The sequence below is a fragment of the Haematobia irritans genome, chromosome 2 (genome assembly GCF_050003625.1).
Source record: "Haematobia irritans isolate KBUSLIRL chromosome 2, ASM5000362v1, whole genome shotgun sequence".
Lineage (NCBI taxonomy): Eukaryota > Metazoa > Arthropoda > Insecta > Diptera > Muscidae > Haematobia > Haematobia irritans.
The window spans coordinates 105,870,345-105,884,139 of record NC_134398.1 but is presented as its reverse complement, the minus strand read 5'-3'; positions in this window follow the sequence as shown (position 1 = coordinate 105,884,139).

Here is a 13,795-nt window from a genome sequence, read left to right as displayed (position 1 = left end):
TGGATAATTATCTATTGATGACCATAACAGGTACATAGCTCAGTGGTTAGTGTGTTGGCTTACAAAGTGCATGGTCCGCGGTTCGATTCTCCGTCCAGGCGAAAGATAAATAAATTTTAAAAATTTATAAAATCGTATAATTTCTTCTACATTTTTGGTATTACAGGAAAAGGTGTTAAGAACTAAAAAACCTCGTGGATGTGAGAAAGATGTGAGGGAAAATGCAATTAGCAAGTAAACAATTTTTTTTGAGTTAGTCTTTATGAAATTGTTTTTACATCCTGGAAAAGAATAAACGTTTATCACAAAAAGTATATACTTTTCTTCCAAATACACTTCCTTACAGCGAAAAGCAAATGAGAAACGAACTTTGTTTGTCTAAAATTTCGTTTGGGAGGAAAGAATTATTTTTTTGCGTGTACACCCTCAAAACTCACCAAAGGAATTCTTGAAGCTGGAAAAAGGGAACGATCACCGGATGAGCTGCCATCCTCTAAACGGGATCAAAGATCGTTTGCCTCAGTTGCAAAAGACAGCCTTGTGATGGCTATTATTAATAAAGGAGCATTGGACGGTATGATTCCAAGGAAAAAATGGGGGGAAATTGAACGCGATGTCTGGTGTCTACTCAGAGGTGCGAAAAAAGTTTCCCGGACCAAGTCCTCGACGGCAAGATGCTGGATGGTATCAAGGACGATATAAGTTAATAGCTTTTGCGGACCAGAGGTCTATGGATTGCTTTAAAGCTGCATTGATGCTAATTGGTGCACCCTGAAAAAATATCGCTTCTTTAACATATGTTCCAAACATATTTTGCAGGAAGCACATATATTATTAGATACTGCCGAAACATTAATATGTTTGTTTTATGTGAACATATCATATGTTTGGAAGCATTTTGAGCCCAAAAATATTATATGCTTGGAAGAATTTTTCCCAAAGACGATTGTGCTCATTGCCTAACATACTCGTAATTTTCACTACCTCGAAATATTTTAGTTCTTGGCACCTTTTTCTGTAATACAAATAATCTTGAAGAAATTATTCACTTTTATAAATTTTTTAAATTTTACCTTTCGCCTGCACGGAGAATCGAACCGAGGACTATACAGTTTGTAAGCCAACAAACTACCCACTGGACTACGTAGCTGTTATAGTCACCAGTAGATAATTATCATTATAAGTTACACTTATATAGCATAGTTTGCAGCGCCCACGAGCCCATGCAAACATAACATTATTTAACAGAAACATACATTTGTTTGCCACGTGGACTCTCCCGTCAACTCTCCCGGTTTCCATCTCAATTTCTTTCTCTATACTCTCTCTGTCGCTTTGAATAAAATATCACAACATATGTATGTTTAGTCGAAATTTGTAAATTTATATATGTTTGCATTCACACATATGATTTTTATGAAACATTCATGCCCCAAACATAATATATTCTAACATATTAACATAGATGTCCCAAACATTTAGTGTTAGTTTAGGAACATTCCTTGTTTGCACTTAAATATATTGTGTTTTAAAATTGTGCCCGAAACACATTTTGTTTATATCGGAACATATGAAAAACATATTTTTCTAAGAGTGTGAAGTTTGGGAAGGAGCCGCTTTGGAGTTAGTCGATAAAAAAGACATACCGGCTAAACCTAGAGCACATGCATGGATACCGGCAAACCCTCCTGATCCTGAGTCAATACTAGAGAGACTAAAAGAATGTAACCCAGATCTTCCAACCGCCGATTGGAAGGTTGGTCCTTTGGATGAGGTGGATGGACCAAGACGACATGCGGTGTTTATATTAAACATAGAGTCGCTGCCACATCTAGCCCAGACCCAAGGACGCGTAAGTTATGGCTTTCATGACATCCATATGAAGGTATACAAAAGCGATCAGCCAAAGGATTCCGAAACGGACAAGCCTCCGGTAGAGTCAGCAGTGAAAAAATCTCCTAGCGAAGCCGAAGGAGACATAAAACCTGCAGACTATGGCGAAAATCATATGCGGGAAGTTTCTACAGGCTCAAGCCTCACCAAAGCTGAACCGCGGATTGTTGCGAGAGTCACCGAGATCTGTGAAGAGGAAGCCCTTGATGACTCAATTGAAGCGGCTGATGTAACGGTGGTTGAAAATTTAGATGGTTCTACGGTTCCTCCAGATAAATCTTCACCATTGTAAGGCCGCTTGTGCTGCCTTAAAAGTTCTCCTGATGAAAGGAGACATAGATATAGTTCTTATTCAAGAACCATATATATATATAAGAATAAGATCTATGAATTAAGCACTCCGGGTTTCACACTTTTGCATAATACCGGTAACGATATAAATCGAGCATGTATAATTGCTAAAAACGAACTAAACTTGTTTCTGCTTCCTTCATTGAGCAAAGCAGACACTGTCGTAGCCAGTCTAGAGATATACACATGCAAATATTGGGTATCTTCGGTCTACATGGGACATGATAGGGAGATGCCACCCTGTGCCGTTAAGACCTTAATTGAGGAGTCACTAAAAACAAAGACAAAACTCATTATGGGATGCGATGCAAATGCACATCATAGTATTTGGGGAAGTAGTGATACTAATGCAAGGGGAGAGTCGCTAATAGAGTTTATTTTGCGTACTAACCTGGTAGTTTGCAATAAGGGAGATGCACCAACCTTCGTCACCAGGAACAGACAAGAGGTTTTGGACGTAACGTTCACCTCTCCGGAACTGAATGATAAGATATCTGAGTGGTAAGTTTTGAGGGAACATAGCTTCTCAGATCATCGCTACATCAGTTTCAGATTGGCTGTTCGTACTTCAAAGACCGTATTTCCGCCAAATGTTAGGAAAGCTGATTGGAATAGGTATAGGGAATCGTTCAATTTGATGATACCGGAAATGCCGGAGACAAATATGAGTACTGTGCAAGATATCGAACACGTAGTGGAGCGGATTACTAAGGCCTTCAACATTTCACTGAAAGCTGCTTGCCCTAGAGAAAAGCCAAGGGGAAAAAATTGGCCGCCATGGTGGACTACGGAGTTAAGTAATATGAGGAAATCCTGCAGGAAGCTCTTTAACAAAGCAAAGTCCACAAGAGCTCCGGAGGATTGGGACACTTACAAGATGAATCTGAGAGCATATAAACGAGAACTGAGAAGGTCTCAACAAAACTCTTGGGATGATTACTGTAGCAGCATTGGTAATACGTCAGAGTCTTCCAGACTACGGAGGGTACTAGCATCCACTAACACCGCTCCAGGTTTCATTAAAACATCGGAGGGAAATTGGACAACGTCCAGTGAGGAGACGTTGGAGGTACTTTTGGATACACACTTCCCTGGAAATCAGACGGTTGAACATTGTTCCGGCAGTGTAACAGAGGCTCAGCGATCATTTCCTATCGAGGAAATTGTGTCGGAATCTAGAATAAAATGGGCTTTAAATAGCTTTGGACCATTCAAATCCCCCGGACCTGATGGAATTACTCCGGCGGAGTTACAGGCAGTGGCTGAAAGAATTATCCCCTGGTTGACGGTGATATATAAACGATGTGTAAACTTAGCATATATTCCAGAAAAGTGGAGGGAAACAAAAGTCGTCTTCATACCTAAAGCAGGAAAAGCCTCTCACTCGAGTGCGAAGGATTTCCGACCAATCAGCTTATCCTCATTCCTACTTAAGACCGTGGAGAGGATGATAGACATGTATCTTAGAACTAGCGTGGATTCAAGTTTGCTCTCGAAACGACAGCATGCATACAATAGCAATAGGGAAAAAGTGGGGACTATACACGGCAGTAGTTAGACCTATAATGCTATATGGTGTTGTAGTCTGGTGGCCGGCACTTCAGAAACCGACTTGTTTAGATAAAGTTCAGCGTATGGCGAGCTTGTGTATCTCAGGGTGCATGGCCATAGGAACATACCGGGGAACTGCGAAGCAGATGTGTTAGCAAGGCTAGGAACTACCTTACATATTCCAGGGGAACTAGAATCTGTTGGTATGCCTCTGGCCACCTGCAAGCTCTTACTGCGTGAGAGGGCTGTTAAGATGGCCAATGTTCGATGGGAAAATTGCAAGGGTTGTAGCGACACCAAGCAAATATGGCCCCATTTAAACTTAAACCGCTCACTTACTATGCTGGTGTTCTCAAGGCGTCAGATAGCACTCCTGATATCTGCTATAACGGGTCGCTGCCTGATAGGCGAATTTGCAAAAACTATAGGTGCGAATTATAATGACTATTGTATGAGCTGTCATGATGTGGAGGAAAAGGAATCAATTAAACACCTCTTGTGTGAGTGTCCTGTTTTTGTGTAAGGCGTAAGCAAATTTTAGGAGCATATAGCTTTAGATTACTGGCTGACCTGGAAAACGTTAACTTAAGCAGTTTGTTAATGTTTTTGGAGCAATCTGGTTGGTTCCACAAAAGTAAATAATTGTGAAGGTTCAGTGGTTAAGACTAGAAGTGCCCATATGTAATAGGTACTTTTAGTTAAATGTGGTATCACAATGGACTGAATAGTCTAAGTGAGCCTGAAATTTAATCGAGCTGCCACTTTAACCTAACCTAACCTAACTTCACCAAAGTTGAACCTATGGTTATTGCGAGAGTCACCGAGATCTCTGAAGAGGACATTCTTGATGACTCGATTGAAACGGCTGATGTGACGATTGTGAAAATCTCAATGGTCGTACGGGTCCTCCAGATAAATCTTCACCATTGTAAGGCTGCATGTGCTACCGTAAAAGTTCTCCTGATGAAAGGGGACATAACATAGATATAGTTCTTATTCAAGAACCATATGTTTATAGAAACAAAATATGTGAATTACGTACTCCGGAGTTCAAACTATTGCAGTATACTGGTAATGATGTAAATTAAGCCTGTATACTTGCTAAAAACGAGCTCAACTTGTTTCTGCTTCCTTCAATGTACAATACTGACACTGTCGTTGCCAGTTTAGAAATAGCCAAATGCAATTATTAGGTGTCTTCGGTCTACATGGGACATGATAGGGAGATGCCTCCATGTGCCGTTAACACCTTAGTTGAGGAGTCATTGAAAACAAAGACAAAACTCATTATGGGATGCGATGCAAACGCACATCATAGTATATGGGGAAGTGGTGACATTAATGCAAGAGGAGAGTCACTCCTAGAGTTTATTTTGCGTACTAATTTGGTAGTTTGCAATAAGGGAGATACACTAACCTTTGTCACTAAAAACAGGCAAGAGGTTTTGGACTTTGACCTCGCAAGAACTGAATGAAATGATATCTGATTGGTAGGTTTTAAGTGAACATAGTTTCTCAGATCATCGCTACATCAGTTTCAAATTTGATGTTTATACCACCAAGACCATATATCCGGCAAATGTTAGGAAAGCTGATTGGAATAGGTATAGGGAATCGTTCAATATGATGATACCGGAAATAACAGAGACAAATATGAGCACTGTGCAAGATATCGAACTCGCAGTGGAGAGGATTACTAAGGCATTCAACATCTCACTGAAAGCTGCATGCCCTAGAGGGAATCCACCATGGTGGTTTACATCCTATATAAATTTTATTTATTTATATAGGATGTATCAACTTAGCAAATATTCCAGGAAAGTGGAGGGAAACAAAAGCCGTTTTCATACCTAAAGCGGGAAAAACCTCTCTCTCGAGATCGAAGGATTTCCGACCAATCCGCTTATCCTCATCCTACTTAAGACTCTGGATATTGATCTTAGAACTAGCGTCGATTCAATTTTGCTCTCGAAACGACAGCATGCGTACTCGAAGGCAGGTCTACTGAGACCGCATTACATGAACTAGTCAGCTTTATTGAAAGCTCACTATCTGGAACTTCGATTACACCGAAGTTCCAGGTCGTTAGAATATACTCCGAAACCCACTTGTCCATCCAATTTGAAGCCATCAGTGTAGAAATCTATATAACGTTTATTCCCCGAGGTCTGTGGGCACCACGCCCCACTGTTGGGAATTAAAGTTTCAAACTTTTTGTCGAAAAGTGGTTTCGCCAGAGTGAAATCCACTACGTTTTGGCACATCTGGCATTATTTTGAGGACAGGACAGTGCCCTACCTTTTTCCCGACCACAGCGATAGCTCGCGCAACCGCGCAGCTGTTGTTGCAGCTGACGGTTTGGTCACAATGTCTAAAGGCAATAGATGCAGCATGACATTAACCCTGTAATGCCCATAATCATTTAATAAGGAAGCTTTTAGTAAAACACACCTTAAGACAACAAAAATGGGCAAAATAAAAAGAAAACTTATTTGAAACTATTCAAAAGGCTTTGCAGCATATGCTGAATTTTACCGTATACTTTTGTCTTGCTTAGTTCTTTTGCTTTTGTGTCGTTAACATTGAAAATTTAATTAGCTGGCAAAAAATTGGGGCATTAGAGGGTTAAGGAAATCTGTACCTGTCTTACTAAATGCTCATGAGATACACATGCAAGCCATACGCTGACCTATATCTAAACTTGTCGGCTGCTGCAGTGCCGGCCGCCAGACTAGAACACCATATAGAATTACAGTTCTAACCACTGCCGGGTATAGCCAATGTACAATTTTCCCTTTTAGTCCAAACTTTTTCCTATTGCTTTTTACACGAGTACAAAGCTACCGTTGCTTTCCTCGCCCTTTCTTCCATATTAAGCTTAAAGATCAGCTTCCTGTTCAAAATAAGGCCAAGGTATTTTGCACACTCACCGAAGAGAATTTCAATACCCTTTAAGGGTATGGGCTTAATCGTGGGAGTTTTACGATCTTTGCAGTGCCTGACTAGTTCTGTCTTTGCAGGATTTACCCTAAGACCATTCTCTTTCGCCCATTTCCCAGACATCCGGAGTTCTCTTTGTATAATATCTCTAATTGTGGATGGGAATTTTCCTCTGACTGAAAGAGCCACATTATCTGCGTATGCAACCACTTTTATCCTTACTTTTTCTAGGGAAATCAGAAGATTGTTTATAGAAACATTCCACAGAAGATAGAACTCCTCCTTGAGGAGTGCCTCTGGTCACATACCTTTGTATGTTTGCTTGTCCTAGTGTGGCTGAAATACATACGTCTCTTCATTAGTTGTCAGTCCATTTAATATCGATCTCGGATGGACGTTATTGAATGTCCCTTCTATGTCTAGAAATGCCACGATTGTGTATTCATTGACAGATAGTGAGCTTTCAATAAAGCTGACTAGTTCATGCAATGCGGTCTCAGTAGACCTGCCCTTCGAGTATACATGCTGTCGTTTCAATAGCAAACTTGAATCGACGCTGGTTCAAATATAAATATCTATCATCCTGCCCAGAGTCTTAAGTAGGAATGATGATAAGCTGATTGGTCGGAAATCTTTCGCACTCGAGTGATAGGCTTTTCTCGCTTTAGGTATGACACCGATTTTTGTTTCCCTCAACTTTTCGGAAATATATGCTAAGTTTATACATCACCGTCAACCAAGGGATAATCAGATCCGGGGGATTTGAATGGTCCAAAACTATTTAAAGCCCATTTTATTCACGATTCCGATACAATTTCCTTGATAGGAAATGACCGCTGAGCTACCGTGGTACCGCCAGAACATGGTTCAACCGTCTGATTTCCGGAAAAATGTGTGTCCAAAAATACCTCCAACATTTGCTCACTGGACGTTGTCCAATTGCCCTCCGTAGTTTTAATGAAACTTGGAGAGGAGTTAGTGGATGTTAGTAAAGGGTGATTTGTTAAGAGCTTGATAACTTTTTTAAAAAAAAAAACGCATAAAATTTGCAAAATCTCATCGGTTCTTTATTTGAAACGTTAGATTGGTCCATGACATTTACTTTTTGAAGATAATTTCATTTAAATGTTGACCGCGGCTGCGTCTTAGGTGGTCCATTCGGAAAGTCCAATTTTGGGCAACTTTTTCGAGCATTTCGGCCGGAATAGCCCGAATTTCTTCGGAAATGTTGTCTTCCAAAGCTGGAATAGTTGCTGGCTTATTTCTGTAGACTTTAGACTTGACGTAGCCCCACAAAAAATAGTCTAAAGGCGTCAAATCGCATGATCTTGGTGGCCATCTTACCGGTCCATTTCTTGAGATGAATTGTTCTCCGAAGTTTTCCCTCAAAAGCGCCATCTTGTTGAAACCACATGTCAACCAAGTTCAGTTCTTCCATTTTTGGCAACAAAAAGTTTGTTAGCATCGAACGATAGCGATCGCCATTCACCGTAACGTTGCGTCCAACAGCATCTTTGAAAAAATACGGTCCAATGATTCCACCAGCGTACAAACCACACCAAACAGTGCATTTTTCGGGATGCATGGGCAGTTCTTGAACGGCTTCTGGTTGCTCTTCACTCCAAATGCGGCAATTTTGCTTATTTACGTAGCCATTCAACCAGAAATAAGCCTCATCACTGAACAAAATTTGTCGATAAAAAAGCGGATTTTCTGCCAACTTTTCTAGGGCCCATTCACTGAAAATTCGACGTTGTGGCAGATCGTTCGGCTATTCATGATGAAATGTCAAAGCATACTGAGCATCTTTCTCTTTGACACCATGTCTGAAATCCCACGTGATCTGTCAAATACTAATGCATGAAAATCCTAACCTCAAAAGAATCACCCTTTACCTTCCGCAGTCTTGAAGCCTCGGACGTATTCCCAAAACTGCTGCAGTAGTCATTCCAAGAGTTATGCTGAGCCCTTCTCAGTTCTCGTTTATATCCTCTCAGATTCATCTTGTAGGTGTCCTAATCCTCCGTAGCTCTTGTGGACTTTGCTTTGTTAAAAGCTTCCTGCAAGATTTCCTCATATTACTTAACTCCGTAGACCACCATGGTGGTCGATTTTTCCCCCTTGGCTTTCCTCTACACCCTCAAAAAAAATCGCTTCTTTAACATATGTTCCAAACATATTTTGCAGGAAGCACATATATTATTGGATACTGCCGAAACATTAATATGTTTGTTTAATGTGAACATATTATAGGTTTGGAAGCATTTTGACCCCAAAAATATTATATGCTTGGAAGAATTTTTCCCAAAGACGATTGTGCTCATTCCCTAACATACTCGTAATTTTCACTTCCACGAAATATTTTAGTTCTTGGCACCTTTTTCTGTAATACAAATAATGTTGAAGAAATTATTCACTTTTATACATTTTTTAAATTTTACCTTTCGCCTGCACGGAGAATCGAACCGAGGACCATACAGTTTGTAAGCCAACACACTACGACTACGTAGCTGTTATAGTCACCAGTAGATAACTATCGTTATAAGTTACATTTATATAGCATAGTTTGCAGCGCCCTTTGCGCATGCAAAGGGTCGTGGGTTCAATGCCTGCTCCGACCGAACACTTTTTTTTTTTAATTTACACATTTACATTTATACTATATTAAATTTTTATAATGAAATTTCGAAATGTGGGTTATTAAAGATTTATAGTCAGTAGCAGTGCTTGATATAAACGAAAATGACTGATTTTTGGATAAAATATTATTTTTTTATTGCAAACATAACAATTTTGTAACCAAAAACTGTTTTTGGTATAAAACTTTAAAATTTGGAAGGAATTCAAAAACTCTAACAAAAGAAGAACGTGAAGTCGAGTAGAAACATACATAAATAATTTTATAATATAAACATAAATTTATTTAGGCGTGGAAAGGTTTTTACTAACATTTAACACCATCGCTCTAAAATGCCTTTTATTTTTCTTTAATAATTCATAATAATAATAATAATAATTCAGCTGCAAAACTCGAACTTAATGCCCGCTTTTATATTTGAAGGTGTCCGTCAACTCCTCGTGGACTTGTTTTTATACATTTTACTGTGTAATTTTGCACTATTTCCTCCTTATTTCATTTTACTATCCCAACTCTAAAAAGAGTATAGTGCCCTTTCGTTATTTTTATAAAGACCCCTGATTTCTTTTAATGAACCAAGAAAAAAATTGTGCCCATAATGCCAAAATGATAAACGAAACACATGTCCACACATACATAAAATGCTGCTCTCAAGGCGAAAACATATGCTGTTTGTTTTTCAAATGTCTATTCTCTTGGTTCCGAATGTCTATTCTCTTTATTCAAATTAAATAATATTTAGACTTAAGCATATCAATTTTTCCGAAACAACATACAAGCGGTTTCACAGAAGCTGTTCTCTTTTGATTCTTTCGCTGTGTTATGTTGATATCTTTCGTCAACTCTCCCGGTTTCCATCTCTATTTCTTTCTCTATACTCTCTCTGTCGCTTTGAATAAAATATCACAACATATGTATGTTTAGCCGAAATTTGTAAATTTATATATGTTTACATTCACACATATGATTTTTATGAAACATTCATGCCCCAAACATAATATATTCTAACATATTAGCATAGATGTCCCAAACATTTAGTGTTAGTTTAGGAACATTACATGTTTGCACTTAAATATATTGTGTTTTAAAATTGTGCCCGAAACACATTTTGTTTATATCGGAACATATGAAAAACATATTTTTCTAAGAGTGTAGGACATGCAGCTTTTAGTGAGATGTTGAAGGCCTTTGAAATCCGCTCCACGGTTTGTTCCATATCTTTGGTATTACTGGCATTATCATATTGAAGTTGAAACTGATGTAACGATGATTTGAGAAGCTATGTTCCCCCAAACATTTCTGAGGGTTTCAAAACTTCTCTAAGTGGTTTCACTGCATTGTGGAACGCCGTTCGGACTCGGCTATAAAAAGGAGGTCCCTTGTCATTGAGCTTAACATGGAATCGGGCAGCACTCAGTGATAAGAGAGAAGTTCACCAATGTGGTATCACAATGGACTGAATAGTCTAAGTGAGCCTGATACATCGGGCTGCCACCTAACCTAACCTAACCTTCCCCCAAAACTTGCCACTCAGTTCCAGTTCCGCGAAGGCCAATGTGACGTCCAAAAACTCTTGCCTATTTTTGGTGACGAAGGTTGGTGCATCTCCCTTATTGCAAACTACCAGGTTAGTACGTAAAATAAATTCTATTAGCCATCTCCCTTGCATTAGTATCACTACTTCCCCACATACTATGATGTGCATTTGCATCACATCCCACAATAAGTTTTGCCTTTGTTTTCAGTGACTCCTCAACCAAGGTCTTAGCGGCATATGGAGGCATCTCCCTATCATGTCCCATGTAGACCGAAGATACCTAATATTTGCATTTGGCTATCTCTAGACTGGCTACGACAGTGTCTGCATTACTCAATAAAGGAAGCAGAAATAAGCTTAGTTCGTTTTTGGCAATTATACATGCTCGATTTATATCTTTACCGGTATTATGCTAAAGTTTACCGGTATTATACTCCCTGCAAGCTCTTACTGCGTGAGAAGGCTATTATGATGGCAAATGTTCGAGAATTGCAAGGATTGTAACGACACCAAGCAAATATGGCTCCATTTAAACTTAAACCGCACACTAGATATGCTAATGTTCTCAAGACGTCAGATATCACTCCTGATATCTGCTAAATATAACAGGTCGATGCCTGATAGGCGATTTTGCAAAAAACTATTGACGCGAATTATAATGACAATGGTATGAACTGTCATGAAAGAAAAGGAATCAATCTTGTGTGAGTGTCCCGCATTTTGTGTAAGGCGTAAGCGAATTTTAGGGGCATATAGCTTTAGATTACTGGCGGACCTGGAAAACGTTAACTTAAGCAGTCTGCTAATGTTTTTGGAACAATCTGGTTGGTTCAACAGAAGAAAATAATCGAGAAGGCTCAGCGGTTAAAACTAAAGGTATCCATATGTAATATGTACTTTTAGTTTAGTTAGTTAATGTGGTATCACAATGGACTAACTAGTCTATTTGAGCCTGAAACTTAATCGGGCCTCCATTTAACTTAACCAAACCTTCGTTTATGCTCCGGCACTAAAAAAGGCTTTTTTATGTTTCTCTGCTCATTTTTGGGCAAAATTCAAACATAGTAAGAAAATACAGGCGTAGTACTGCCAGTTGGATTTGGAGCTTTCATTTGATACCAAAAAATGTAGAGCAGGGTTTGCACGGTGGGGGCGGTTAAACTTTATTTCAAGTTTGCAAACTAATTTTTAAAATATAGCAGCAAAACTAACATTTATGGCATGCTTTCGAAAATAAAAACGAGTACTCTTCAAGATCTTTCGTTTGATACCAAAATATATTGCGAAGGTATAGTGGAAATATTTTATCTCCCCAAATTGTAATTAACCCATTAGGTGTGCAGGCAAAAACTACCTGGTGGGTGCCTCGGCTAGTTAAATTTAAAATTTATCTTCACGACCATAAAAATCTACCATGTGTAATAGAATTCGACCAACTGTGGCAACTGTGTACACACCAGGCTATTGAAAATATAATTTATTTGAAGTACCCGTAAGTTAAATTCGCTTAAACTGAGGCTTAGCACAAAGCAGGGATTAAATATTTTCAGTGTGGCTTTTCAAATTTGTCTCATATTGGTCGTAATCGCCACGGACTTCTTCACTCAGGCTTTAATCTTGTGCCTTTGTTTTAAAAAGGTAGATGTTATTATTTTTATTTTTAAAAATTTGTCTAGTAAGTTCGTCAAATTTTTCGATAATGTCGTTAAAATCCTTATGAGATATTAGAATTGAGTACATCAGCACCAAACAGGTAATACTAAACAGTTACAATTCCTTAGAAGGATTCGAAATTGATGGATAACAAACAGGTAATACGAAGTATTTGTCATTATTGTGCGTTTTCGGAAAACTTCAGGTAGATTGTTCACACAAATTTTCTTGTATATAATGGACGTAATATACGAATTGCTATCAGTCGTCACTCAAGCATCTTTTAAGAAAACACATTTACCATGAATTTTTTAAAATATTTATTTTTAGTATTCTGTGTTGACATGTGCATTGTTAGACTGACAGGCGTTCCAAATAAGAGATACGGTGAAGTAATCGATGACGAATTTGCAGATGACACAAATTCGCAGCCCAGAGTATTAAAGCAGTTGATACATACATATAAATCATTGTTGCATCGCCCATACCCACCTCCAAAAACTTACGGAAGATATGGACCAGGTCCTTATTATCCCGCACCGTACTACTATGGACCTTATTAATGTTCTTCTGAAAATAATAACGCTAAGAATACAATAAATAATATAAAATGTTCGTGGAGTATGTCGTATCTTTCTTTTTTAATCCTTGGAACCTTCCATTAAATAGTCCGGAAACCAAGAGGAAATGATAAAAAATTTTGATCATCGTTAGATGTTGGGGCATAAGTCACCTACACTGAAAAAATATTGACTTAATACGGAAGATTATGCAACTTAAATTTTATGACTCGAAATTTACGCTATGTTAAGGACAAAATTCGTTAAAATAATGACATTATAATTAAAAGAAAGTTTATAATCTTTGCTTCAAAAATTGTTTTCATTAAATTTAGGACACAAATATTGAAATTTTGCGTCTCTCTGCTGAAGTTGTAGATCTTTGAAGTAAGACAATTTTCCTTAAAAAAAGAAGCTGTAGATCGTTGAAGTAAGGCAATTTTCCTTAAAATAAAGAAAAACATTTTTAATTTAAAGAAATCGACCTATTGAATTTTTAAAGTGAAGATAAAATCGTTCGAATATAGGCTAAGACTTATTTTAAGGATTTGCATCTTTGGTTTAAAGTTTTTTTAGCATTAAGAAAACTGTTTTTACTTTGAAGTACCTGGCATAATTTGGATTTTGAAATTTGAATTTGTTTGTACATAAATATCTTTATTCATATATCGC